Genomic DNA, 27,010 nt, shown 5'->3' on the forward strand with positions numbered 1-27,010 from the left:
AGATTAAATGCATAGTGAGGTGTTGTTTTACATACCTAGAGGATCGGTTACTAGTGGCGAAGAAATGTATCACCAAATAAATACGATGGGTTCATAAAAGAGTAATCATAATGGAGTCTTAATTATCCGAACATTGAATTGGTAACTATGAAATCGCATGAAAAGGATAAAAAGGATCGAGCTGTTGAGAGACAACTTCGTCAAACAGCATGTGACAGAAGAAATTCTTGGTCGAAGCGTGTTATATTGGATTATAGGTTTCAGTTAAAGATATAAGAATTCTGCCTCCGATTGGTGACAGGAATGATGAGGTGCTCACTTGATAAATGGTAAATTTATGAATGTTCCGTTCAGAAAAAATTATATTATTATTATTATTATTATTATTATTATTATTCATGACACCTCCATGGAATCCGAAGACTCATCGCGGGAGGACACCTACAACTGTTTCAACTACTACACCGAACCTCTACTACGAATCATCTCCATCAACGCCATCTACCGCCCATCTCCACCACAACTAGTATTTTTTGTCTGTAAATTGCGTGTGTTCTGAAGATATTCTGAACTACAAAGCAATTCTGACCACCTGAGGAGTATTCTCGGTTCTGTTGCATGTTATTAGTTATTAGATAGGAAGGATACCTGTAGTGCGTGATAAGTGTTTAAAAATACTTAAATTATGCGATATCAGAATGTCTCTAGAGTAGGATTGAAATTGCAGTCTTATTAAGCAAGAGATTCAATAGAAAAAAATTATGTGAAAAGAATATCTTGTGCATAAGTTATGATGTCAGTTCTGATAATTATAAGCAGCATTCCAAGAGAGTCACAGGTGTTGTATGGAAAGTTAAGCACCCAGTATGAAAAGAAACTGGCCCCGCAAGTTAAAGAATTCTATAGTTATGATGTAAATAGAAGAAAGAAAGAATATCAAGAATCTCAAAGGATAACTCTACTTAATATGGATGGTAAGCGGATGACTGATGCAGAAGTGATTGTTCAGCTAATTAGCAGCCATTTTGCTAAAAGCTAATGACCTGATGTAGGCAACATTGAATGCACCACTACCTCTTCACCATATGATGAACCTCGTGTAGACGAGGAGGAAGTACTAGAGGTGTTGCTCAAAATGAATAAGAATTCTGCATTAGGAAGAGCGGATGGTAAAAGAGGGTTCAGCTGACTTGGCCATGCTATATAATTTGAGTATCAGAGCAGGGAAGTTTCCGCAGAAGCAGAATGACTGGTAATCCCATTGCGCAAGGGTGGTGGAAAGACCGACGCATTCAACAATCGACCACCTTTCATCTCAGGATTGGTGGTGAAGATTTGGAAAAGTTAATTATGGCTCACATTCAGAAATGGGTTGGCAGAGAATCTCTACTTTGCAACTAACAACATGAGTTTATTAAAGGAAGGTCATGTTTTAGCAACTTGCTCACATTATATATAATATTAACACTGGGTTAGACAGGGGGAACGAATACACTACGATACTTTTGGATTTTGGTGAAGCTTTTGACATTATATAACATGAACTTTTTGGATTACAATCTATTGCCATGGATTAGATGATGGGCTGATTGACATATATCAAAAAATCGTATGTGGAGAGGCAAAACTGCAAGATTCGATGTAACCAGTGATGTGTCTCAAGGATCTATCATTGGTCCATTGTTATTCAATCTGCACATTGGAAAGAATTTGGCATACGACATACAACTGTTTGCTGATGATGCAAACATAGATATGGTAATAAGGATTGCTGATGAAATGTAGTAGTTGCAGAATGATTTGAATAGGCTGAAATTGTGGGCATGTGAAACTGGATGCTATTTCAATATTAATAAATGTATGGTCATGCACTAGATATCCAATGTCTTATATTGGTAAGATTATGCTTAAAGAAAATGACAAGATGTTGTGTCGTTTCCTATCCTTATGTTCCCTTTCTTATCTCTATTACAACTATATATATATTATAACTCTTATTTCTATCCTACACTTATTATTTCCAGGTTAATCCTTTCTTATCAATAATGCTACTGGCCGAATCCCTGATAAGAGTGAAACTGTTGTTTTGTGAGACAAAGAAATGCAAATGGTGGATTCCTGCTTCTTTGTCTCAGCACTGGTTCTATCTCCCTTTTCAAATTCAGAGAAAATTTATTTGTTAAACGCTGCGCCACCCTGAATCCTAGGAAATACTAAACATGTAAGGCCAAGGGGTTAGAATCCAGTCAGCATTCACTCTTGTCATTTATAAATTTTAAACTTGCAGTCATGACCTGATAATATCTAATTTTCCCGCCTTTCGAGGTTCTCTATATTTTATGAGCAAGTGCAGTAGGATCTAAGTACAGGCAAGACAACATTCACAATAAAACAAAACATTTTAATTACAGGTAGAATACATAAATTACACTTAGAAGCACTGAGTTAATCATTCAACTAAATTTTATATACAGCATTAGCACTCTTACATACAGTGAATTATCCCGTTTCATGAATTTCTATCTGAGAAACATAAATACTAACATTTAATCACTTAGTCTCATTTTTCTACTCTAATCAATTAAATTTTACTCTTAATACTTATCAAATTCCATTCATGATTCTCTTTAACAATCCTATTCAAATTTTACATATATCTCAGACCTAATTAAGAACATTTGTAATTCACTCTCTTTCAAGATACATTTATGAGACACTATTATATTTCTTTCTAAAATCTATCAGCAACAGTTCAAAGAGTCTCTCTTAGCACACACATTAAAATCTTCTCATTCAATTCATTAGTTAGTAGACATAAAGTTTTCACCTTACCAATTTGCTGGTATACTACTTTGGCCACTTCATTTTTTCGTCAGACAACTACCTTATATGACCGCTTTACTTCACACTTCCTCAGGATTTTCTATACGATTTCCCTCTATACTTCATACTGGAATTATTCTGTAGTTTCCGCTAATGCGATCTGCTGGGCTTCTTTTCCGACTGGCAAGCTCCTTGGTCATTTGGTCGTAACTTCCTCAGACAAAGGAAAACCACGTGGAGGCTCCTTACCAGCCTGACCTCCGAGGGGTGAAAGAGTGAAGGAAACTCATCATTGGCCTATAGAAAGAAGGGGTCAGTGTGCCCCTCAAGTGAAGGGGAAGTAGGGAGAGGCAGTGACAGTGGGGGTGAGGTAGGGGGGAAGGGTAGAGGAATAGGAGAGGTAAGGAATGTGATGGGAAGGGCAAGTGGGAAGGTGGAGAGGGGTAAGAAGAAGAAATAGGCCTCAGCTAATAATTCTCATCTAACGAGCTCAAAGCTACCAGATGTTTAACTCTTTCACCATTAGCCTCGTAGGTCTCACCATTACACTCCATGCCCGGGTCGACCACATGGAGTTGGCCTTCCCTGACCAGGTTCGCAACCAAATTACCCTCCGTGGGAGACCTGGGATGAGAACCTCAAATAGATGGACCAGAGCTATGATGTACTTCATTATAGATGTTCATAGCAAAAGGAGTGCAAACTTGAACCCCCCCCCCTTAAAGTGCACAGGAGAGCAGGAGAGCACCAGATGTTCTTGAATTTCTGCTCACCTAGAGTCTCTTTTTCGACTATCAGGAAACGTCGAGTTGACCCATAGAAGCAATATAGCATGATCTGGGAGATGTCCATCCAGCTGGGAGGATTGATGTTGTTGGCATGTTTTTTCCTCACCTTCCAGATGTGGTACTTGATTTCATTGATCACGAAGATCAATAACCTCTGCCTCTTGTTTGTTGGTGGTGTGAACTGCAAGAAGATGATTTGGTCCTGCGTTAGGAGTGGAATGCAGAGCATGCCGCTCAGCCTCCTCCAGATGTTATGAGAGACTGGGCATTGATAGAAAGCATGCTCCGCATTGTCTACAACGTGGCAGAAGTCACAGAAGGGGTTCCTGCTGTTACAGAACCGCCAGATGTTATAATTAACTGGAAGGTTGCAGTATGCTATCCTCCAGGCCAGATCTTTCCTCATCGGGTAGCCACGATGTCTTGCTAGGTGGCCTAAGAGGATGTTGTTGTTGACGGCACCCAGGTCCAGAGCTTCAGTGTAGAGATGGTCAAAGATGGTGTTGTACCATTTCTTGCTGCTCCGGATGTTGGTAATGTCTATACCCAAAGAGCTAAGTTATAAGATCTGGCAGAGCTGGTTGTAATACTCTGGAACAATTTCCGCCTTGGCTCCTTGGTGGGATGGAATACCAAAGAGGGAAAGCTTGTACCCCAAGTAATACTGAACAAGATAACTGCTAAGATGGTTGGATTGTAGTATCCTGTTCAGATTAAAAGTGGTATTACTCAGGTATCGGGTTTTGAGAACTAGGAGGCCAAAGCCCCCCTCGCTTCCCTTGGAGTTGAAGGATCTTGGTTTCAACCTCCAGACGTAAGTTGCCCCAGAAGAACTTTAGGGGTTTCCTGTACAGCCGAATCTCTTGTTGTTCCGAGATGTCGGTGATGTTGACGACGTGCTGGTACGCTGAGCACACAATGGTTTTTATCACTGTGGCCCAGGAGGAAAGTGACAGCGGTCCGACTCTCCAATCCTTGAGACTATCGACGATCTTGGTGGAGAGATTGTCTTCGTCGACTTCAGGCTGGGCCGTAAAGGGTACCCCTAAGATGGTTATGGGATCTTCCTTAGGAACTAGGCCAAAGGGGATGTTATCCTGGTCCCAGACTCCATATGTTTTTAACTGTTTTATCGGGATTAGGTGTTAATCCCGATATTTGGACCCTGTCAAGGATGTTAAAAAGGTTCCTAATGGAGTCATTGTCCCTAAGGGTGCCCACCAGGTCATCCGCATATGCTGTTATTTTCGATTCCTCCGTGGTGAGCGGGAGTGGTGTTCCTCTAATGGCATGAGAGCTGTTGACTACCTGAAGAAGAGGCTCAAGGACCAGAGCAAAAAGAAGAGGGCTGAGCGGGCATCCTTGCTTGACCCCTTTCTTGATGGTAATGGGGTCAGTTGAGTATCCATTGATTTGGAAGCGGGTGGAGCTGTTGTTATAGCCTCCCTGAAGAATGGAAAGGAGGCCACTGCTGACGCCAACTTCTTTGAGGATGTAAAACAAGTACGAATGTTGGACGCTGTCGAACGCTAGGTTGAGGTCTAGTGAAAGCAATGCCATTGGATGTTTTTTAATGGATGCCAGACGGAGCAGATCTCTAATGAGGTACAGATTGAATTCTATCGATCGGCCTAGGATGCCATACACTTGAGTGCTGTTGATAAAGTATTTCATCCCCACTTTGAGTCTGTGGTTGATGACTCTGGCCAGGATCTTGTAGTCTATGTTGGTGAGACTAATTGGCCGCCAATTCTTGATTAGGAATAGGTCCCTATTGGCCTTGGGAATGAATACCGTATGGCACTCCACAAACTCGCCTGGCATGTTCCCGGTGTTGAGGAAGGTGTTAAAAAGTGCCAGTAGAGCTGGGAGGATGAAGTCCCATGCCTCACGATAGAACTCTGCCCCCCAGTCTGTCTGGACCAGGCGCTTTCTTGGCTTGGCATTGCTTAAAGGCTGTTGTTATTTCGGCCGCTGTGAAGGGAGAATCCAATCCTGCTTGGATGTATGCAGGGAGTGTTGGAATGGTCCAGGAGGAGAAGTCCGTAAAGGCACTGTTGTCTGAGTAAAGTTCATTGTGGTGCCTCTGTAAGGCCTGCAGGATGTCAGGAGTGTTGTTGAAGATGTTGCTGCCTTCCATGATGGACAGGATGGTTCTCTCCTCTGTGAATTTTGTGAAGCGCCTGTTATAAAAGGCGGCCAATGGCCTGTCTTCCGAGCGCAGGTGTGTTCTTATTTTAAAGTTCCTTTCCTCCGCTTGCCTTTGCTTTTCGGCGTTAATTTCCCGGATGATGTTATCACATGGTGTTCCTTGGCATTGGCTGGCTATGAACCAGCTCCTTTCTTTATAGAGATCTTGGAGCCGAGATCTGTGAAGGTAGGCACGTTCTTGGCCCCATTGAATCATTCTGTTCTTGATGGTGGATTTGAACTGCGCCCAGGTGTCCCAATCCCAGACTGCCTGCATCCAGGTGGAGCAGAGATGTTGGAGCTGGGCTGAGAAAAGGGACGGAAAGTCTGATGGTAACTTCCAGGGGCCCGGACCAATTTCCACTTTTTCTAGATGGTGGTACCTGAGCGCTATAAGTTTATGGTCCGTGATGTTGTTACTGATGTTAACGTGCCTAACCGTCTCGGCTCTTGAAAGAAGCAATGGCGATAGGTAAATTCGGTCTAGCCGAGTGCCAACACCCTGGCCGAACCATGTGTAGTAACGGGTGTGGGGATTCAGATGTTGCCAGACATCGGTGAGCTGAGCATTCCGAAGGTGAACTTCCAAATGTCTATAGCCAGATGTTCCTGATGTTGGGTTCCCCCCTACTTTATCTAGGACTGGGTCTGCCACACAGTTGAAGTCACCCATCATGACAATGTGATGGGCGCCATAGAGATAGTTGTTAAGGGTCCGGAAGAATGCTGGTCTTAAAGGTGCGTGAGCCGGGGCATAGATGTTGAGAAACCCTACTTCCAGTCTATGGCGAGAATTCTTCCTTCTGCATCCTTTTGGATGTAAAAGTTGTAAAAGGCTCCTAGGAGGAGCCTTTTACAACTTTTACAACGGAGTTGGGGTACTAGCATAAGTACCCCAACTCCGGCACTGAATGTTGGGCCCAAGTTCCAATAGGATGTTAAGGGGTACTTTTGACTAAGTTCCTGCATGTCTCTGAAATGGTAGAAGTGGGTTTCTTGCAGGAACAATAGTCTGATGTTATATGCTAGCATCAATTTCCAGACCGCCTCCTGCTTGAGTGGTGATCGGAGGCCTCTGATGTTGAGCGAAGCGATGCAAAAGGCTAGTGGCGTCATTAGATGTTTTATGCTCGGTCTAGATCTTCTGTTTTCAGGTTTTAACGAGTCTAGTCAGTGATTCCATAATTAGGGGGGAGGTGGAATATCCGACCCCCTGCAGGCTTGCTTCAAGTGTCGAACACGAGTTCGCAAGGATTTCGAACTCGTGTTTGTTGTTTTTTATCTTGAAGCTTTCAAGATAAAAAACAACTTTCAAGATTTCAGTGGGAGCCAGGCCCACTGAAGAGACCTCAATAAAGGTCGAAACTAGTCTGGATTGTGGCCCTTCACTTAATGCTTAACGTTAGACATATCCGCAAGGAGATGTGCTTTGCATTATGGGAGATACTGAGATAGGAGTGATGTTAACTTGCTCCACCTTTGCAACGAGTTGCCCGGTATTGTACCTCCTTACCCCAGTCCTGACGATACTTTCAGGCCCAAACTTTGTTTGCTCACACTTGGATAAAGGATTAAACTAAATTTGTTATAGTCTAACCAAGTGAAAAATAAACGTTCATCCACTCTTGTTATAATTCCTTCTGTATTAATCTAGTAGAATCCGTTAAATAACTTGAAGGTCTCTATCATATCTCCTCTTTTCCTCCAATCCAAACTCTACTTTTCCTCCTATCAAAACCACATTTCCTCAAATGCTTTGCATAGCCAACACTCCGGGGTCCTGATATCACTTTGGTCACTCTCTATAGGACATGAGGATATATCTTATAGAGAGGTAGAACCTCTCTATAAGATATATTCTTACATGACAGTGTAGTTTTCATCATAGCAGCAATATAATGCACAGTTTTTGAAAAATTTGCTGTGCACCATTGGAAATTTAATCTGTTGTCTATCATCACCCCAAGATTCCAAATCACATTTATCTCCTGAAGCATAACTCTGCTAATACAGTTCTTCTTCTTCTTTCACTATGCATTATTCCCGCTTCTTATGCAGGGTCCACGTGTTACTTAGATGCGACTTCTTGTTAGTACCACTCCCAACCGACCTGTCGCCTGGCCTGCCGCGGGGGGGGGGAATATATTTTTGTAGTAGCGTATGTTCACTGGGCCGGTTTGTCTGCTTTGCGGGATGAAAAACGCCAGATAAACTGGCGGAAAAAACCCTACTGCCCGCGCCAAAGACCGACTAACTTGGCTATGACTGAGGAAGATCCTCAAATTTCTCACGTTTTCGACAGGAATCGAACCTGGGACACTCCTTCCCCAGTCATATGGTTGCAAAGCGCAAAGCCACTAGGCTAACCGCGCAGACAGCTCTGCTAATACAGTCTGCACCCTAAATTGTAGAATCTTACATTTATTAATATTAAAACAACAATTCCACTCATTTGTCCAAGCTAAAAGATTCAAATCTTCCTGTAGAGAATTAACAAGTATAAGCACAGCTCTGCTAATACAGTATTCAGCCTTATATCTCTGCACCCTAAATTGTAGCACCTTGCATTTCATCATCATCAAATTCTTGCCATATACCCTCAAGCGAGTGTACAGGATATGATAGTACTACATGAAAAATTACATCATTACTAACTTCCTATCAACAATTTTCCTCCAAATCAGTCTGTTACCTGTCAAGACTCCAACATTATCAGATCTTATATTACTATCATCTAAGGCACATTGTACCGTATCAATCCACCTATATCTTGGTCTTTCTCTGGGTCATTTTCATGCCAACCTGGCAGAGAACATTTGTTTTCCTAATCTTTCCTCGCCCATTCTGTTTAAGTGACCATACCACCTGAGATTAGCTCTGCTAACACATTCCTGGATGCTGACAATATCAAGTTCTTTCCTAATATCCTCGTTTTTAATATATTACCATTGATACAATCGGTTCACGCCTCTAATCTTTCTCAGGACTCTCATATCTGCGGTCTCTAGTCTTTGGTCAAGTTGTTTACTTCTGACCCAGCTTTCAGATCCATAAGTTAAAATTGGTTTGAACACTGTCTTGTATACAGTTAATTTACTGTTCCGAAGAATTTCTCTCTCCATATGAATTTATTCAATTGACTTCCTACCATACCAGCTTTGTTGATTCTGTTGTCTATTTCCATATTTAATTTACCATCTTCACTAAAAATCGTGCCTAAGTAGCTGAAATGTTTTACTTGTTCTACAGGTTCTCCGTTTACTTCTGACCCAGCTTTCAGATCCATAAGTTAAAATTGGTTTGAACACTGTCTTGTATACAGTTAATTTACTGTTCCGAAGAATTTCTCTCTCCATATGAATTTATTCAATTGACTTCCTACCATACCAGCTTTGTTGATTCTGTTGTCTATTTCTTATTTAATTTACCATCTTCACTAAAAATCGTGCCTAAGTAGCTGAAATGTTTTACTTGTTCTACAGGTTCTCCGTTCACAACGCAGTTGACATTTCCAACGATTCTGCCTATTTTCATTGGCTTTGTCTTTTTATTGCTGACCTTCATACCATATCCATTACAACAGCTATTCAATTTAGTCAGGGAATCTTGCAGATTTGCAGCGGATTTATTTAGAAGTATAACATCGTCCGCATAAAGCAAAGAGCTGACATTAACATCTCCAATTTTGATATCATGTTGAATACCACTTTCCTTCATAATGTGATCCATATAGATAATGAATAACAGAGGGGATAATATACATCCTTGTCTCACACCAGATTTAACATTAAACCATCTTCCTGTACTTCCTTCAATTCTAACTGCTGGCTTACAACTCAAATACAGGCTAAGAAATGCTTGATATAATGTCCCATTGACACCATATAACTGTAGAGTATTGAATAGCTTCTCTTGGCACCTTTTCATATGCCTTTTCCAGATCGACAAAACTTAAATACAGATCTTTGTTATATTCCCATGATTTCTCCACTATTTGTCATAAAGTGAAGATCTGATCCTGACAGCCTCTATTTGGCCTGAATCCAGCTTGTTCTTCACCAAGCTTTTCTTACACAATTCTTCTCAACCGATTTCTCAAGTATACTGGCATAAATCTTACCAGGAACACCCAGTATGGAAATACCTCTGTAATTCTCACATTCAGTTTTATTTCCCTTTTTATATATGGGTACTATGAGAGTTGTACTCCAATCATCGAGAAATTGCCCCTCTGTCCAGGCCTTCTGAACTATGCAGTGCAGCGTGTGTGGAGTGTATTACTGAGATTGGGGTCATCAAGAGGTTCACATTTGACTTGAAAAGCTGTGGATTGTATTCCTTGGGAAACATGGTGGGAGACTGTTCCAGAGAACAGCACTGGAAGGGATGAACGAAGAAGAGGAGGAATGTGGCTTTGGAGTTAGAATGTGAGTATGTTGATTGGTTGCACTTTCTAAGCAGTGTACTTCTTTCTAAGAAGTACACTGCTTAGAAAGAAGTCAACAGACACCCTCATGGGCAAGGTGCATTGTTGCATATAACGAGTCACGTGTTTGTAACCGGTATAAATTGGAAGAATAGGATGCTCCCAAGTCAGTGAATTACATCTGGGTAAAATGGCTGCAAGAAGGGAACCGACAGAGTTTGAAAGAGGCATTGTGATAGGATGCCATGTTGCAGGCCTGTTTGTTAGGCAAATTGTTGACAAATTGGGCCATCCCAGGTTGACAATCAAAATTTTCTGATTTCTTTCTGGTAAAAGGTCAAATGCATCTTTGAGTGTTGAACATCTAGAATAGTTGGAGGAACATGCACAAGAATTGGAGAAGTAGGAAGCCAGAAGATTGGCTTTTTCTGTGGATGATGATGCAATTGTATCATCTGGTGGGAATAGTGTTGGGTAGAAGTAATGGTCAATTGCTTTGGCCCAGTAGGTATGGCTTTCATTTGGGCAGGATGCAAGTTTCCTGCTTTTAGCTCTCTCAGTGAATTTTCGATGCAGTGTTAATTTTCTTGCTGCTGTTTCAGGCTTTAGTGTAAGTAGTATATAGGAAGATGGAGTTTTGGATGCAAGCCAGTTGCAGTGTACCCAGTGGCGCACCCAGGATTTAATCTTGGAGTTGAACGGATAAAAATATTTTTAATGCAATGAATTTGGATTAAAAATATTTTTATCCAATCTATTTTAATGAATATTATTTTAAACATTAGAAAGATCAGACTTCTTAAATTAATGAAACTTTAAGGAGCATAAATAAAATGCAGGACTCACATTAATACAAAATAAACATGTCATTCGATGCAGATAATTCTGATCTTGAGACATTGTCAAAACTTTAGGAATAACAGCAGTGGCGCACCCAGGATTTAATCTTGGGGGGAGGGAAAGTTGAACGGATAAAAATATTTTTAATGCAATGAATTTGGATTAAAAATATTTTTATCCAATCAACTAAAATTCGTTAAATTTTATTCATTAAATAAAATTCAGTAGGTGATTATAAAAATTTATTTAAAGAATAAAATCCAGTTTTCTTTTCTTTTTACAAAGCTCTTGAATTATTTCCATCGTGGTTACATTAATTTCTCTGTGTATACAGCAAAGCCAGTCCGTTCAATCGTGATTGTGTCATGGTAGATCTTAAATAAGTTTTTAAAAGGCGTAAGTTAGAAAATGACCTTTCACTGATGCATGTTGTTACCGGAAGCGTTGCAAATATTTTTATTAAGTTATAGATGTTAGGATATATCATTTTTTCACACTCTGAAACTGCATCAACGGCATTTTTGCATGGAGCTATTGCAAACGGCCTTTCAAATTTCTTATACCACAACTTGAATTCGGCGTTCAAAATTGCTGGATTTGTATAAGGCAAATCACCGGCATAAAATTCACACAACTGACGAAAATCTTCCATTGCACTTGCTGTTGGAGCATCTTTTCCATTTGGTAGAAGAGAAAAAAAAAATTTTTCAAAATGTTGCGGTGCCGAGTGAAACGATCCTGAAGTTGAGTCAATATTTGATCAGTAAATGGAATGAAAATAGTTCTCCTGAAATACTCTTCTACGGAGTCGGCTGGAACATTGGACCTTAATGTTTGTTTTGATGTAGTCCTTGGCTTTTTAATGTCAATATTAAAATTATCGGCTTTTATACATGCTTCATCGTAAATATCTTTAAATGAAAACTCTGGTGTTTCACGAATGGTATTTAATTGATCCACAACATCATCAACAAAATTTAGGGCAATTAAGAGGTCACTGTCAGATTTTTGCATTATTTTAGACAATGGTAAGGTGTACCATTGTCTAAAATACTGTACGCAAATATTTTTTGCAAGATAAATAAAATCAGCTAACGCCTTTTTTATTCCCCGTATACGGGGAGTAGGCGAGGCCATTTAGCCCTATCTAACTTTTGAGACTGAGTGGGCGGTTCAATCTCCACTGGTACCAATCAGAGACAGATGGCCCAAGGCTATCACTAATTAAGCGGTGCTCAGTGAAGAGAGACGGCTCAAATGTGCCGCCATCTCGTGGTCCCTAACCCTAACACAATATATTTAATGTCTGAAATAATGTGGGTTCTACGGTCGATTTTCTTGAGTTTACAGGACGAAAAACCCGTCCTGTAAACTCAAGAAAATCGACCGTAGAACGCAAGCTAAATAAAGATATTATAAAACCAAATTCACACAATGAATTATTCAAAAATTTTGCATTAGAGGAAGAGTCTCTGTCTTCCCAAGAAATGATTGTTTCAAGACTATGAATCACTGCATCATATAATTCCACCATGGTTGTGATGGCTTCATGGCGTTCCACCCACCTAGTCGGGCAAACTTGGCGTAGTTTCTGTCTCTTAGTATCCGGTGTACATTTATCAATGTTGTGAACAAGGACGTCCAGTCTCTTAGGGGTATTGAAGAAATTGTGTACCTTTTCAATTATGCCAATGCAATTTCTTATTTCAGTCACAGATACAGCATTTCCTATTGCCAAATTCAAACTATGTGATGCACAATGAACATATAAAGCTTGTGGATATATAGCTGATGTGAGATTGGACACCGTTAAACTTTCCGCTCATTGATGCGGCACCGTCGTAACCTTGCCCACGTAAATATGACAAATCGATGCCATAATTATTTAAGCTTTCTAATAATTTGTCGGATAAGTTTTTTCCTGTAGTGCTTGTTACAGGAACAAATTGTAAAAATTGTTCACAAACTTTGTTGTCATTTTCTTCATCTATATACCTGGCACACAAGGAAAGATGTTCAGCGGTAGAAATGTCACAAGTTTCATCGGCAAGAATTGAAAAGCATTTCGCCGAATTAATTTTTTCGACCAAACGGTTCAAAATGATTTCATTACATGCATTTATAATTTAATTTTGTATGTTCCAGCTAATGTAAGTAGCGTTTTTGGCAGAATGTTTAAAATGTTCAACCAAGTTTTTGTCGCCCGCATCGATTCTCGTTCTTAACAAAGCTCGAAAATTGCCTTCATTGGCGATTAGCTCCTGTTCAAATGAAAATTCTCCATAATCGCGATGTCCTCTCAAGGCTATATTTTGCCAACCACATAAAATTACTGTTTTTATAATCGGCTCTAATCGTTTCCGATTAACTGCAGCGTGTGCTGCACTATCTACACCAATTTGTCGATTGATTGGAATACATTTTCCATCTCGAATATTGTTTAGCCTTTCGTAAGTCATAACAGCCATTATATGATATTTTGTTTTTTGATGATTATTTTCAACTTGAGAGTACACAAGCCATGTAAATTTTTCAAACCATGTGTATTGAAAACTTCGGTTGTGAATTGCGGCACAGGTTGCAGGAAAATTAAAATTTGGTTCTGGTTTCCACAACTTTTTCACAATATCTAAATTATCGTCAGAATTAAATGTTTGTTCTTTCAAAAATGTGATGTCGTGAGAATTATTAATAACTAAGGAAGTACTTTTTTCTGGATAATTCGATGTTTTTTTCAGACCTACGACTGGGGAAACCGAATCCAAATCGGTATTGACAATATTATTAGCGCAACATTGCTACTAACATTTGAATCATCCTTTTTTGGGTTTTTTTTTTTTTTTTTTGAAATAGTTCAATAAAATACTCTGCTGACGTTTTTCAGCCATAATTTGAAGCACAAAATCCAAAAAACAAAATGAAATCTTTTACAAATTTAACTTTAACTTAACTTCAATGTTATTGAAGAATTTACGTACTGTAAGGTTACTCTTCAGAGATGGAAAGAAGTTTCAAGTTCAAGACATGCTTTTCAACAAACTCGATGCAAAATAGAATAGAATACGAGTGTATTACACACTACCTATGACCGAGCATCTGCAATGATTCGCCAATACATGACACCCGTGATCCTCTCTGACCTGGCTTGGAACACAGCTATAGGACAGCGTTTCTCACCCTCTCTAACCCCAAGGACAAGTATAATGCCTAAAACAATTCTATGGACCACTAAGTTATGTAATTTTTTTAAAAAACGTATGTGGGGATTACCAACATTTGGGGAAAAGTGTGCCATTTATAACATAATAAATCTCAAAGCATGTTTTGAATATATATGGAAACATAATTAACTTGGAAGTAAACGAGTAAAAGTGTATCATCATCGAACAAAGTTTTAATTTTTATTAAACAAATAAATATGATAATTATTTACTTTTAACGAGATGGATGAATTTCTCGGCCTTGCAGAGTTGCTGGATATCTGGATCAATATTGGTCAACGTCAGTCGAAGATCGGCACACACACACACTAAGACGAATTCTGTGTTTTGTTTTTATTTGAAGGAGCGATGAAAATCCCTTCTCGCAAAGATAGGCTATAGAAAACTGCATGACGATTTTCGATGCTTCTTCAGATAATTCGGGAAATTCACTTCTCAGTGAAGGCGAGATCCAGAATCGAGCCAAACCACGATCACGGAATTGCATTTTTAGCCCACTGTCACTTGAAAGCTCAATTAGCTGTTCTTTTGTCGATGACGAAAGGTCGTTCTCGTGACTGCAGGCCTGAAATGGATCGCGAACCCACAGAAATTTCTTATAAAAGTTATTCGGAAAATATGTTTCCAAATTCTGTTTCAGAGTTTTGAGATGGACACAAACACGCTTTCCCAGTGGTTAAATTCTAAACTAATAAGTTTCGGGCCCTACAAAATAACCAATTGTATTTACCTTTTGAATACTATCCCGGGAAGCTCCAAACCTCCCCGTCCCTTTCATCACGCGTTCGTAATGAGGCTACTATTGATATTGATTTATATACACATTCTAAACTGTAAACAGTTGTTGAATAATAACACAATAATGTAGGCATAATTACCGTAAAGGAAGAAAAGTCACAAAACAGAAAAATGTTCCTACAAAATAACCGATTGTATTTACCTTTGAATGAGATCCACTGGTCGAGTGTCCAGCAAGTCTGCAAATCTTTCCTTTCGTTCAGCGTATTAATATTATCGTGTTGCAACTGATGGGAATGCTACACACAAACTGTCATTACAAACTCGTTTGGTATTATCACTGTCATCCGAGTTATTTTTCCATTTAAAGAAGATACCAATGTACTTACCCATAATTGAAATTCCGTACTTACTCGAATATAACTCGCCCTCGCATATAACTCACATCCCTGATTTTACTTTTCGAAAAAAGAAATTAAAAAGTTTCGCATATACTTTGCAAATGAAAAAAAGCTGAAACACATTCAAAGCGGGGGGAGGGGATAGTAATTTGCTCCCGCGATAAACAGCACGCTCTTCCCTAATAGCCACTATATTGCAGAGGCAAGAAAAACATGTACTTTTATTATGTCAGTGAATAAGATACCAGCAGTCTGTGTGATATATTTCTCAACAAATAGTGTAATTAGAGACAACTGGGACAAAAACTAAGCTATTTAGACTCAAGCAAAAACCATATGTTGCACCGGCAAACACATATCTAACTAACAACTATTATTATTAATTAGATGTATGTGAGTTCCCCTGCTCCAAAGCAGCAATAAAGTTCAACCGAAGGTGCTAAAATTCGTAAACGTGTTAAAACTTAGAAATATATATATATATATATATATATATATCTATATATTCTAAAATATATATATATTATATATATATCTATATATATATATATATAGTGAATGTTGTTATGGCAGTTTCGCATATGGAATTCGGTTGAAGAGAGTTAACATTTCAACTCAACTGGCAGCTTGCTTTTATCTTACCGCGATTTCCGAAATATATATAAATACTGGGGTTAACTCACAACACACTTTGTCGGAGTATTACTTAGCACTTCTGAAGATATATTGAGCCTTGGTTGAAGGCGGAAACCCTTCAACAATAAAAATCAATAAACAACAAGCAATTAGTTGAAATGTGGACAGCACATGTTCACTTCAAATCTGACAAAACAGCAAGGGAAGATGGAAGCAATAAAACCATATTGTTTTTCACTTCACCCCTCTTTTATTACTCGTCATTCTGCTGCTACAAATTAAAATAGTGACAGAATGTTCATGGAATGAACATTCTGCTGCTATTTTTATTTTATTTTTTAAGTATCCATTTTATTTCAATAATTTTTACTTATTCAATTTTAATTTGTTTTGTTTGGATAATTAAAATATATAGATTTATTTGGTTAATTAAAGTCTGCCTGTGGACCACCTGTCCCATCGTCGCGGACTACAGGTTGAGAAACACTGCTATAGGGTACTCTCACCTTATGTGACCACTAATTCATAAGTAGTATAGAAATAGAAGACATGACACAACATAAATAAAAAAATGAATTTAAATTAGGAAAAGTATTTTGGAAAATTTTTTAGTGTATTTTAACTTTTTCTTTTGGGGAGGGCCAAGGCCCCATGGTCCCCTCCCTGGGTGCGCCACTGGCAGTGGCTGCCTTCTCTGGGTATCATAAAGTTAGGTAGATTTAAACAGCTTCGCATACTGGGGAATAAAATGAGTGAGAAGATATTTTCCACCTGTGAATTTTGTTCATAGCCAATATGAACAAAATCTTCTCATCGAGGTTTTGAAGGTCACTTTTATGAAGTGCAGGAAGTTTGTTCTGTCTCTTCCAGCAATCATAGGCTCAAAGTGATGGCATCTGATATTTTTCTTGGGATCAGAGTTGCATTATTCCCCCAGGCCAAAAATATTATCCTTATTCACAACTCTCTAAGTAAAAAATCTAATCCTCACACCCCCTACTAACCCTGCTTCGACCTTGATTAAAATTTACTTCAAACTTTTTTTTTAAGTTGTGTCCATTTTCTGGGAGAAGGTTTCATTTAATATGATTAAAAACTGTTTAATGCTGGGAGGCACAGGGGATAGAAAAATGGCTGGTTGAGGTTGCATAGGTGTTTGAGTACTGATTCATTGATTTTGGCATAATTGGTATGAGTTCCACTGATAACAAAAATTGCACAGAAAACTCTTTCTTTTCAAAAATGTTTAGTTTGCAGCTTCGACATTTTAAAGCCTCAAGAGGTTTGTTTGTGGTAGGGAGACTTGAAATGCTTTGCATTGCTCTGCTTTGTTGCCACCATCTTTGTTTCATAATACAGGGCATGACTACATGTGGTCTGCTAGTGCTTACTATGGCAAATATTAGAATACAGGAAAACTTCTTTCTTTTTTTTTTTTTTGAAATGCTCAGGATACTTATGGCTGTTTTATTATTATTCAGTCCCTTCAGAACTATTGCTGCACTTTCTTTTGAGGCAAAAGGTTGGGTACAATCACTTGTAAAATGGTATAATATCAGAGCACAATTTCCAAGTAACACAATCCTTAAAATTAAGATAAGTAATGACCTTTGTGTCGAGGTCATCTTTAGGAATACATATATACTTTATTATTATTATTATCCAGGCCTCCATGGAGTCAAAAGACTCATTGTGGGAGGTCGTTTTTAGGAAACACAAAGTTTATCATACCACTCGTTGAACTCACTGACCGTTCTTGCTCTAACCACTCTCTCAGGCAATGCATTCCATGGTTCAACCATCCTCCATGCAAAGAAACCACTCCTCACACTCTTGCTCACAGATTCCTTTCGTAACTAACAGGGATGGCTCCTTGTCATCATTCCTTCCTGCCGTTCTGCCAAGTGAAAGAACTCCCAATGTCTACCCTGTAACTGCCTCTCAACAGTTTAAAAGTCTCAATTATATCACCTCTCCTTCTTCTATCCACCGAACTCTGTAGTCCACATTCCCTCAGTCGATCCTCATAACTGACATTGTACAGTCCTGAAACCATCTTTGTTATCCACCTCTGTACCCTTTCCACAGTTAATTTATCCCCTTCAAATCCTGGGGAACAAATCTGAGAACAATAGTCTAAGTGTGGTCCGATCAGGGTCTTATACAATGGAATGACAACTCTTTTATCTCTGCAGGTCAGCATCCTATACACATACACTGGAACACAAGATACATCACAATAAGCCTTTAGCAGTTGATCCTAGTGAGGAAAAGAAAAATGAAAAGAAAAATTAAATAATAAAAGTAATAATTAAACAATTATATTAAGTGAAACTCCATTGATTGTTAGTGGTTAGTTTAATTCTCAGCATTTCTGTTATTTTTAAGTTCTGTTTATTGTACATTGACCATTTGTTGTAAATTGATTTCTATTTCTAGTTGTTTTTTGTGTTTGGAGGCTTTTAGGGTTCTATCATCCTAAATGCTTTTTGGGTTATAGATGAGTCTTCCAGACTCTTGGAACAGACATTAGTTTTTGAAATAAAGGTCGAAACTAGTCTGGGTAGTGGCCCTTCCCTTAATGCATAACATTATACATATCTGCAAGGAGATGTGTTTTGCATTTTGGGAGATACTGAGATAGGAGTGATGTTATCTTGCTCCACCTTTGCAACGAGTTTCCCAGTGTTGTACCACCTTACCCCAGTCCTGAAGATACTTTCAGGAGCAAACATTGTTTGCTCACACTTGGATAAAGGATTAAACTAAATTTATCGACATTAGTTTTGTCGAGGCTGTGATGATGGATTAGCAAATAACAGGCTTCTTTGAATTTTCTTTCATGCCAAGTTTTCATATGATGTAAGGACGGATGCCTTTCCAATCAGTTTTGTAGCATGTTTGAAAAGCATGATCAGAACACTCAATTTTCCATAATTAAGGAATTTAATGTGTCAATTCTGTTGTTCTTTTTTTTATTTATTAAGATCATATTTCTGTTTCTGTTATGTAAGGTAAATGGCTGGTGCAGTGGATTTTCTATACACCCCTGAGGAGCAACAACAACAAAAGAAAAAAAAAAGGGGGAAGAAAGGTGATCTTTAGACCACCTTTCTTCCCGTTTTAATTTTTGCAATAATAAAGTGAATGACACTTTAATATTGCATTTTTATAGTGTTCTGTCTATTTCCTCAGATATTTCCCTAATCTACAGATTAATTATGACATTACTGTAATATTTTACAGTAAAGTAAAAGATCACATTTGTGATTCTAAGAAACATTTTTTTGTGAAGGAATCTACAGAACATTTTCCTTTTGTAGCCATTATTTATATATGTTTTGGTTATTATTCGAAACTCATTTTTCAGAGCCTGCTCATTAGAGCAAATTGTTAGAGTTCTATTTTTTGGGGATCCTAATGACCCCTAGATTTTGGGTTGGATGGTGATATGAGTCTTCGGATATGTATTGGTATGTGTGTGTGTGTGTGGGTAGGTGTTTATGGTAGACCATGAAGGAGGATGAAGTGAGAACTTAGTCACTTGTCTCTGAATCCTCTCCACTACCTCCTGATCAGCAAGAAATGCAGATGACCAAATCTGTTCATTAGCCTTATAAAGATGGATAATAACCTCACCATCTTTGATGAAAAGGTGGCACACCTTTTGGCAACTCCTATAGGTAAAGATGACCTCACTATTGCTTCTGCCTGGGATCTCCACCTCTGGGCCTGGCTCCCACTGAAGAAACCTCAATAAAGGTCGAAACTAGTGGGTAGTGGCCAATCCCTTAATGCATAACATTATACATAATCGCAAGGAGATGTGTTTTGCATTATGGGAGATACTGGGATAGGAGTGATGGTAGCTTGGTCCACCTTTGCTGCGAGTTTCCCGGTGTTGTACTACCTTACCCCAGTAAGGTGGTACAACACCATATTCAGTCCTGAAGATATTTTCAGATGCAAACTTTGTTTGCTCACACTTGGATAAAGGTTAAACTAAATTTATTATACTCACTATCTTTATTTGTCAATTTCAGCATTCAATTAATCCTCACAGCTATTTTGCCAACTCTTGCAATATGTCCTGAATTTCAAATCTCTATCCACCATCATCCCCAAATCCCTAGCCTCATCAATTTCCTGTAATCTAGTACCATTAATATGATAATACAAAGTATGTAATCCTTTCATCCCAAAGTGTATTACCGTACATTTTACAACATTAAATTGACCACCGTTGTCCTTTGCCCACGTTGCCATCCTGCAAGATATCTAATCACCTTTATCAACTATTGCCTTTCCCAGATTTGTATCATCAGCAAACAACTGAATACCCCCCTTCAAACCTTCTGCTATATCATTAATGTACAAATTAAAAAGTAGTGGTCCTAGTACAGAGTCTTGGGGCACTCCACTAGCAACCCACATTTGCCTCAATTCCACTCCACTACCCTCTGATGTCTGTCTATCAGCCACCCCCTATATCCATGTCACCAGCCTCATATCCATTCCCATTTGCTCCAATTTATGCAAATTGGATGATATGCAGACATACATTGGTATGTGTGTGTTTGTGGTTTAGGGTAGACCACAAAGGAGGAGGAAGTGAGAACTTGGTCACTTGTCTCTGAATTCTCTCCACTACCTCCTGATCCCCAAGAAATGAAGGTGATCAAATCTGTTCATAGTAGTCAACATGTGGCTGAATCACAGCATTATAAAGAGAGATAATGACCTCCCTATATAGTCTGTTGCTATTAACACAATAAACAGAGGTTGAGGTGGTGGTTTCACAGGGTGGAAGAGGAGGAGGACGAGGACATGGTGGTAGTGGCAGAGTAGGAAAAAGTTGGAGAGGTGGTTTGATTCAGGTCCACCTGAAGAAATTTAAGCTTGGCCATTTCCTGCACCTTTGTGAAGATGAATTAGTGTGCAAAGCTATGATAGAGAAAGTTCTACACTTCGATGCACCAATTTTTCTAGTAAACAAGCAACAATAAGAAAAATAGATGAAATATTTGGACCTTTTAAAGATTATTTTGTATCTGTAAAATTGACAGAAGATATTCAAGCACACTCATTTGCAAAGGACCAAAAAATTTTTATTGATCCTGCAAAACTTTTACATATACAAAGGTTTTTGCCTGGAGCTCCTCAAAATAAAGATCGTGGTCAAGGTGGAGGAAGAGGAGATAGAGGTAGAAACAGAAGTGGTAGAGGAGAAGAATTTGAATGAGAGGGTGGTAGGGGAGGAAGAGGTAGCTTTGGAGGGGGGAGACAGAGGCAGAAGAGGTGGGTTTGGAGGTGATAAAGGTAGATTTGGAAGAGGAGAAAGAGGTGGGAGGGAGAGAGAGGTGGAAGGAGTGGTTTTGGAGGAGACAGAGGCCAGAGAGGTGGAGGGGTGGATTTGGAAGAGGTAGAGGAAATGGAGAATTTTTTGGTGGTGATAAAATTAAAAGAGAAAGGACAAGTGGTGAATTTGAACAACCAAATAAAAAAAAACAAAATTTGAGTATTTGTATCTCCCTTGATGAGCCTTTAAAGGAATGCGGAGAACCGACCAGGGCTTCTGACCTAATGTCCAATCCTCATCTTCTCGTGGTGCACCCTGTTGGGTATCTACTTTGATACTGAATGAACGAGGATGGGCTGGCAATTTGGGATTTAGCCGACCAAATTGTATTCTTATTGGTTAAACCAAAATAAAAAATGATGGTACAACATGACAAAATTTCATGCCGGCTGGGGCGTCGCCCGGTTAAACAAGGCCCCCGTTGTTTTCGCCAGGGAACCAGGGCGAACAGCGAAAAGTCAGCTACTGGAACAAATCTGAAAACAAACCCCAACTCAACATCACCAGAGTTAAAGATCGGTACTATCAACGTAAGAAGCCTGAATGGCAAAGAAATGGAGCTAGCTGAGGAATTAGATAAGTACCAGATCGACATAATAGGGGTGACTGAAACAAAAAAGACCAAAACTGGTGAGATCTTTCTGAGCAATAAATACAAAATGTTATATTCAGGCAATAACAATCAAGGAAAAGAAGGAGTAGCCATAGTATTCAACACAAAATACGAGGCTAATCTTCTTGAATGGCAGTCAGTCTCAAGTAGAGTAATGTGGGCAAATATGAGAATAGGGAACTGGACAATGTGACTTATTTGAGCCTATGGTCCCACAGAAGGTTCTACTAAGGTAGAAGTGGAGGAATTTTTTGAGGCTTTAGAAAAAGCAACTGACACAATGAAAAAGGAAAAGTTGGTCCTTGTTGGGGATCTAAATAGTAGAGTAGGAAATGATTGTGAGACATACAAAAATATTTTGGGAAAATTTGGAGAAAAGAGCAAAGCTAATAATAATGGCAAATATCTGTTGGATTTCTGCTCAGGACATGGACTGGTTATTACTAACACCATGTTCCAACATAAAAATGTGCACAAATTCACATGGAGAGAAGAGGCTAGGAATAAGAAAAGTCTCATTGACTATGTTATTGTTGATAGTGATGTTTTCACCCTGGTGCAGGACACCAGAGTGTACAGAGGATTTGAAATTGGAAGTGATCACTATTTAGTCTTGAGCAGGATAAAATTGAATTTCATATTGAAAAGAATAACATGTAAGAAAGTTTTAAAGCGAATAAAAGTTGAGCAGCTCTCAGATGTAAACTGTAGACTAAAATACAGAAAGATTATTGAAAAGAAAATGAAAGAGTTTGAGAACAGGAATCAAACCTTGGAGATTCAGTGGCAAACTCTGAAGAAAACATTGATTGATTCTGCCAGAGAGGCATGTGGTGAGGTTGTCTGTAAGGACAAAAAAATCAGAACTCCCTGGTGGACACAGGAAGTTAAAGAGGCAGTGAAGGAAAAGAAGAAAGCATATCAAAAGTTCCTGGCAAATCAGTCAGCCTTTACTCTTACAGAATACAGAGACAAATGTAAGAAAGCTAAATAGTGTGTAAAACTAGCTAAACAAAAGTCATGGGAGGACTTTGGCAAGAATATAGAAAATAAATATCAAGAAGGTGGCAAAATATTCTGGAGGTTGTTGAAGAAGCTTAGGAATGGAGGAAAGAGTGCTGTAAAAGGAATTAGAGATGATAAAGGTGAAATGAAAACAGGAGAAAAAGATATCCTTGAAGTATGGAGTAATTACTTTGAAAAACTGCTAAATGAAACAAGCAGTGATGACAGCACAGTGATAAAAAAACACTGACCAGGCATGCAGTCAGGAATACATACTTGAAGTAGAAAAAGCCATCAAAGGCTTGAAATGTGGAAAGGCAGCAGGAGTAGATGATATTCGACCAGAAATGCTGAAGTATGGTGGTATAAGAGTCTTACAGTGGCTGCACTGCATAGTTCAGAAAGCCTGGACAGAGGGACGAATTCCCGATGATTGGAGTAGAGCTCTCATAGTACCCATATATAAAAAGGGAAATAAAACTGAATGTGAGAATTACAGAGGTATTTCCCTACTGAGTGTTCCTGGCAAGATCTATGCAAGTATACTTGAGAAACGGTTGAGAAGAATTGTGGAAGAAAAGCTTGGTGAAGAACAAGCTGGATTCAGGCCAAATAGAGGCTGTCAGGATCAGATCTTCACTTTACGACAAATAGTCGAGAAAGCATGGGAATATAACAAAGATCTGTATTTAAGTTTTGTAGATTTGGAAAAGGCATATGACAAGGTGCCAAGAGAGAAGCTATTCAATACGCTGCAGTTATATGGTGTCAATGGGGCATTATATCAAGCAATACTTAGTCTTTATTTGAGTTGTGAGTCAGCAGTTAGAATTGAAGGAAGTAGAGGAAGATGGTTTCATGTTAAATCTGGTGTGAGACAAGGATGTACATTATCCCCTCTGTTATTCATTATCTATATGGATCACATTATGAAGGAATGTGGTATTAAACCTGATATCAAAATTGGAGATGTTAATGTCAGCTCTTTGCTTTATGCGGATGATGTTATACTTCTAAATAAATCCGCTACAAGTCTGCAAGATTCTCTGACTAAATTGAATAGCTGTTGTAATAGATATGGTATGAAGGTCAGCAATAAAAAGACAAAGACAATGAAAATAGGCAGAATCATTGAAAATGTCAACTGTGTTGTGAATGGAGAACCTGTGGAACAAGTAAAACATTTCAGCTACTTAGGCACAATTTTTACTGAAGATGGTAAACTAAATATAGAAATAGACAACAGAATCAGCAAAGCTGGTATCGTGGGAAGTCAATTGAATAAATTCATATGGAATAAGAAATAAATTAGTTGGAACACTAAATTAGCTGTATACAAGACTGTGTTCAAACCAATTTTAACTTATGGATCTGAGAGCTGGGTCAGAAGTAAAACACTTGACCAAAGACTAGAGACCGCAGATATGAGAGTCCTGAGAAAGATTAGAGGCGTGAACAGATGGCATCAATGGCAATATCATATTAAAAATGAGGATATTAGGAAAGAACTTGACATTGTCTGCATCCAGGAATGTGTTAGCAGAGCTAATCTCAGGTGGTATGGTCACTTAAATAGAATGGGAGAGGAAAGATTAGCAAAACAAGTGTTCTCTGCCAGGTTGGCAGGAAAACGACCCAGAGGAAGACCAAGATATAGGTGGATTGATACGGTACAAAGTGCCTTAGACGATAGAAATATAAGATCTGATAATGTTGGAGTCTTGACAAGTAACAGACTGATTTGGAGGAAAATTGTAGATAGGAAGTTAGTAATGATGTAATTTTTTCATGTAGTACTGTCATATCCTGTACACCCCTTGAGGGTACATGGCAGGAATTTGATGATGATGATGATGATGATGATGAATAAATTAATGAAGCAAGACCTACCTTTTATAAAGCCATGCTGCCTCCTATAGAGTATCATATTCATATCTAATAATTTCTGAATTTTCCTTTTAACCAACTTTTCCAATACTTTAACCACCACTTCAGTGATACTAATTGAGCTACCTTTATGTAATGGAAATATCTTACCCTCTTTCTATTCCCTTGGAACCTTGCCAGAGCTGAGATGAACTGAGATTCATCAGATGCACTGCCAGTTCATTTGAACATTCTTGAACATTCTCATAGCACATGAGCTGACATAGCATGCAGGCCCACTGCTCTATTCACATTGATATTTTTCAATATACTAAGTATCTCCAGTTCATCTACCTCAGTTCTCACATCAGTAACTGCAAAGTCACCACCTGGATGATATACCCCTGCAAATGATCACTTAGTAACGCAACTATTTCTTTTGCTTCTGTCACTTTTCTACCATCAGCACTGAGTAAAGTTATCTTTAAATAATGATTTTTTCTCTTAATTGCTGTATTGTGAAAAAGCTCTTCTGGATTTACTTTGGCCTGCTTAGCTAATTTTCTCTCAAAATCTGATTTAGTCTTCCTTTCCTTACCTTGTTACCCTTCTTGCTTGTGTTTTATATTGCTCATGAGCATGCTGATCATCTTTCTGTTTATATTCTTTCCATAATGCTTTTTTTTTTTTTTTGCAGCTTCTCCTTTATATTGCTGCTAATCCACTTAATTCCCAGTTGATTAATCCTCCTGAACCTAGGTATGCATTCTGATAATGCCTCACTCAAACAATCCTTGATTGCTTCCTATGCACTAATGACATTTATTCCATGTAGTTTCTTAGGCCAGGGCACTACTCCAAGTTACCTCCTAAGTTTGTCATAATCACCAACCTTGTAATTCCACATAAACCCTTTCTTGATTTAAATTTACACATTTTGAGCAACCTTGCAGGACAAGACTGCATGCTCACTTTCCCTGATCGAAGGTAGAGTTGCTACTGTAGTTGTAGATAGATCTGATGTTATGTTACCAAATCCAACACTCTCAAACCCCTTGTCCCCATACTGTTTCAGGTAATTATCCCTTAGTAACTGTATAAATTTAATTTCCATTTAGCCATGTGCCCTTTCCTCCTTCCATTCTGTATCCCCAGATTTCAAGTCTCCCATGATAATTACTTAGCCTGCACTCATTGTGCTAATCTGCCAATACATGTCATCCACATCTTCTCGACTCCCAGGTGTATAGCAGCAACCAACAATATATTTTGTTCTATTGGCCTCTATCTCACACCTGACAGCCTCAAATGAACCATTTCCTCGGATCTACAATCTGAAGGAGATGGTTCATTTAGGCCAGTGTTTCCCAACGTTTTTTGGATCATGTCCCACCTCAACACCTCAAAGATTTTGATGCCCCCCCAGCATAATAGCCAAGTTCTGAAAAAGTATAATATAAACTTGAAATAAAAAAGGAACATAGGTAAAACTGTTTTTAATTTGACTTTCTTCAATGAATATAAATTTTATATTACACTTTGTATATTATAAAACATAAATCGAATTGAACTCGGGGAAAATAAAATCAAAGTTAATGTGATCCTTGAGCTTGATGTCTGCTGCCAAGACTTTTTATTTGAGGTACAAATTTAGTCAATTTCAATCTCAAATCCCCATAGTTTGTGATATCCAGATGAATTATTTTTTTTCAGTAATAAGTCATTTACAGCACTAAAGCTACATGCAACTAAATATAATGATGGGAAGGGCAATGGTAATTTTTTTGCAAAACTAGTTGAATTTTGGTATTTCGTTTCTGCCTCATCAGAAAGTCATGCCATTGTTCCTTTCATGTTGAATAAAGTTCTAATAGACTCATCATTTTGCTTTTCTGAGAGTTCTTTTTGATACTGTATTTATGTTGACTGCTGTACTATTTTTGTCAGTTTTTTTTCTCAGAAAGTCAGGGTTGCAACATTGACAATTTATTGCCAACAATAGGGATTTTTTTTTTACTAAATTGATGATGAGGTGACGAATGCAACATCACTTTCTAATTGTCCCTCAAAATATTCAAATTTTTCTCCCACGTTGGAAAACACT

At 38.5% G+C, this 27,010-nt stretch overlaps 1 pseudogene; it reads left to right on the forward strand.

Moving 5' to 3' along the window:
* Nucleotides 1-793: 793 nt before the first annotated feature.
* LOC150098728 (uncharacterized) lies at nt 794-25,626 on the forward strand (annotated as a pseudogene).
* The last annotated feature ends 1,384 nt before the right edge of the window (nt 25,627-27,010 follow it).

This window comes from Typopeltis vanoorti, chromosome 15 (assembly GCF_054136105.1).
Source record: "Typopeltis vanoorti isolate ZY-2024b chromosome 15, IOZ_Tvanoo_1.0, whole genome shotgun sequence".
Classification (NCBI taxonomy): Eukaryota; Metazoa; Arthropoda; class Arachnida; order Uropygi; family Thelyphonidae; genus Typopeltis; species Typopeltis vanoorti.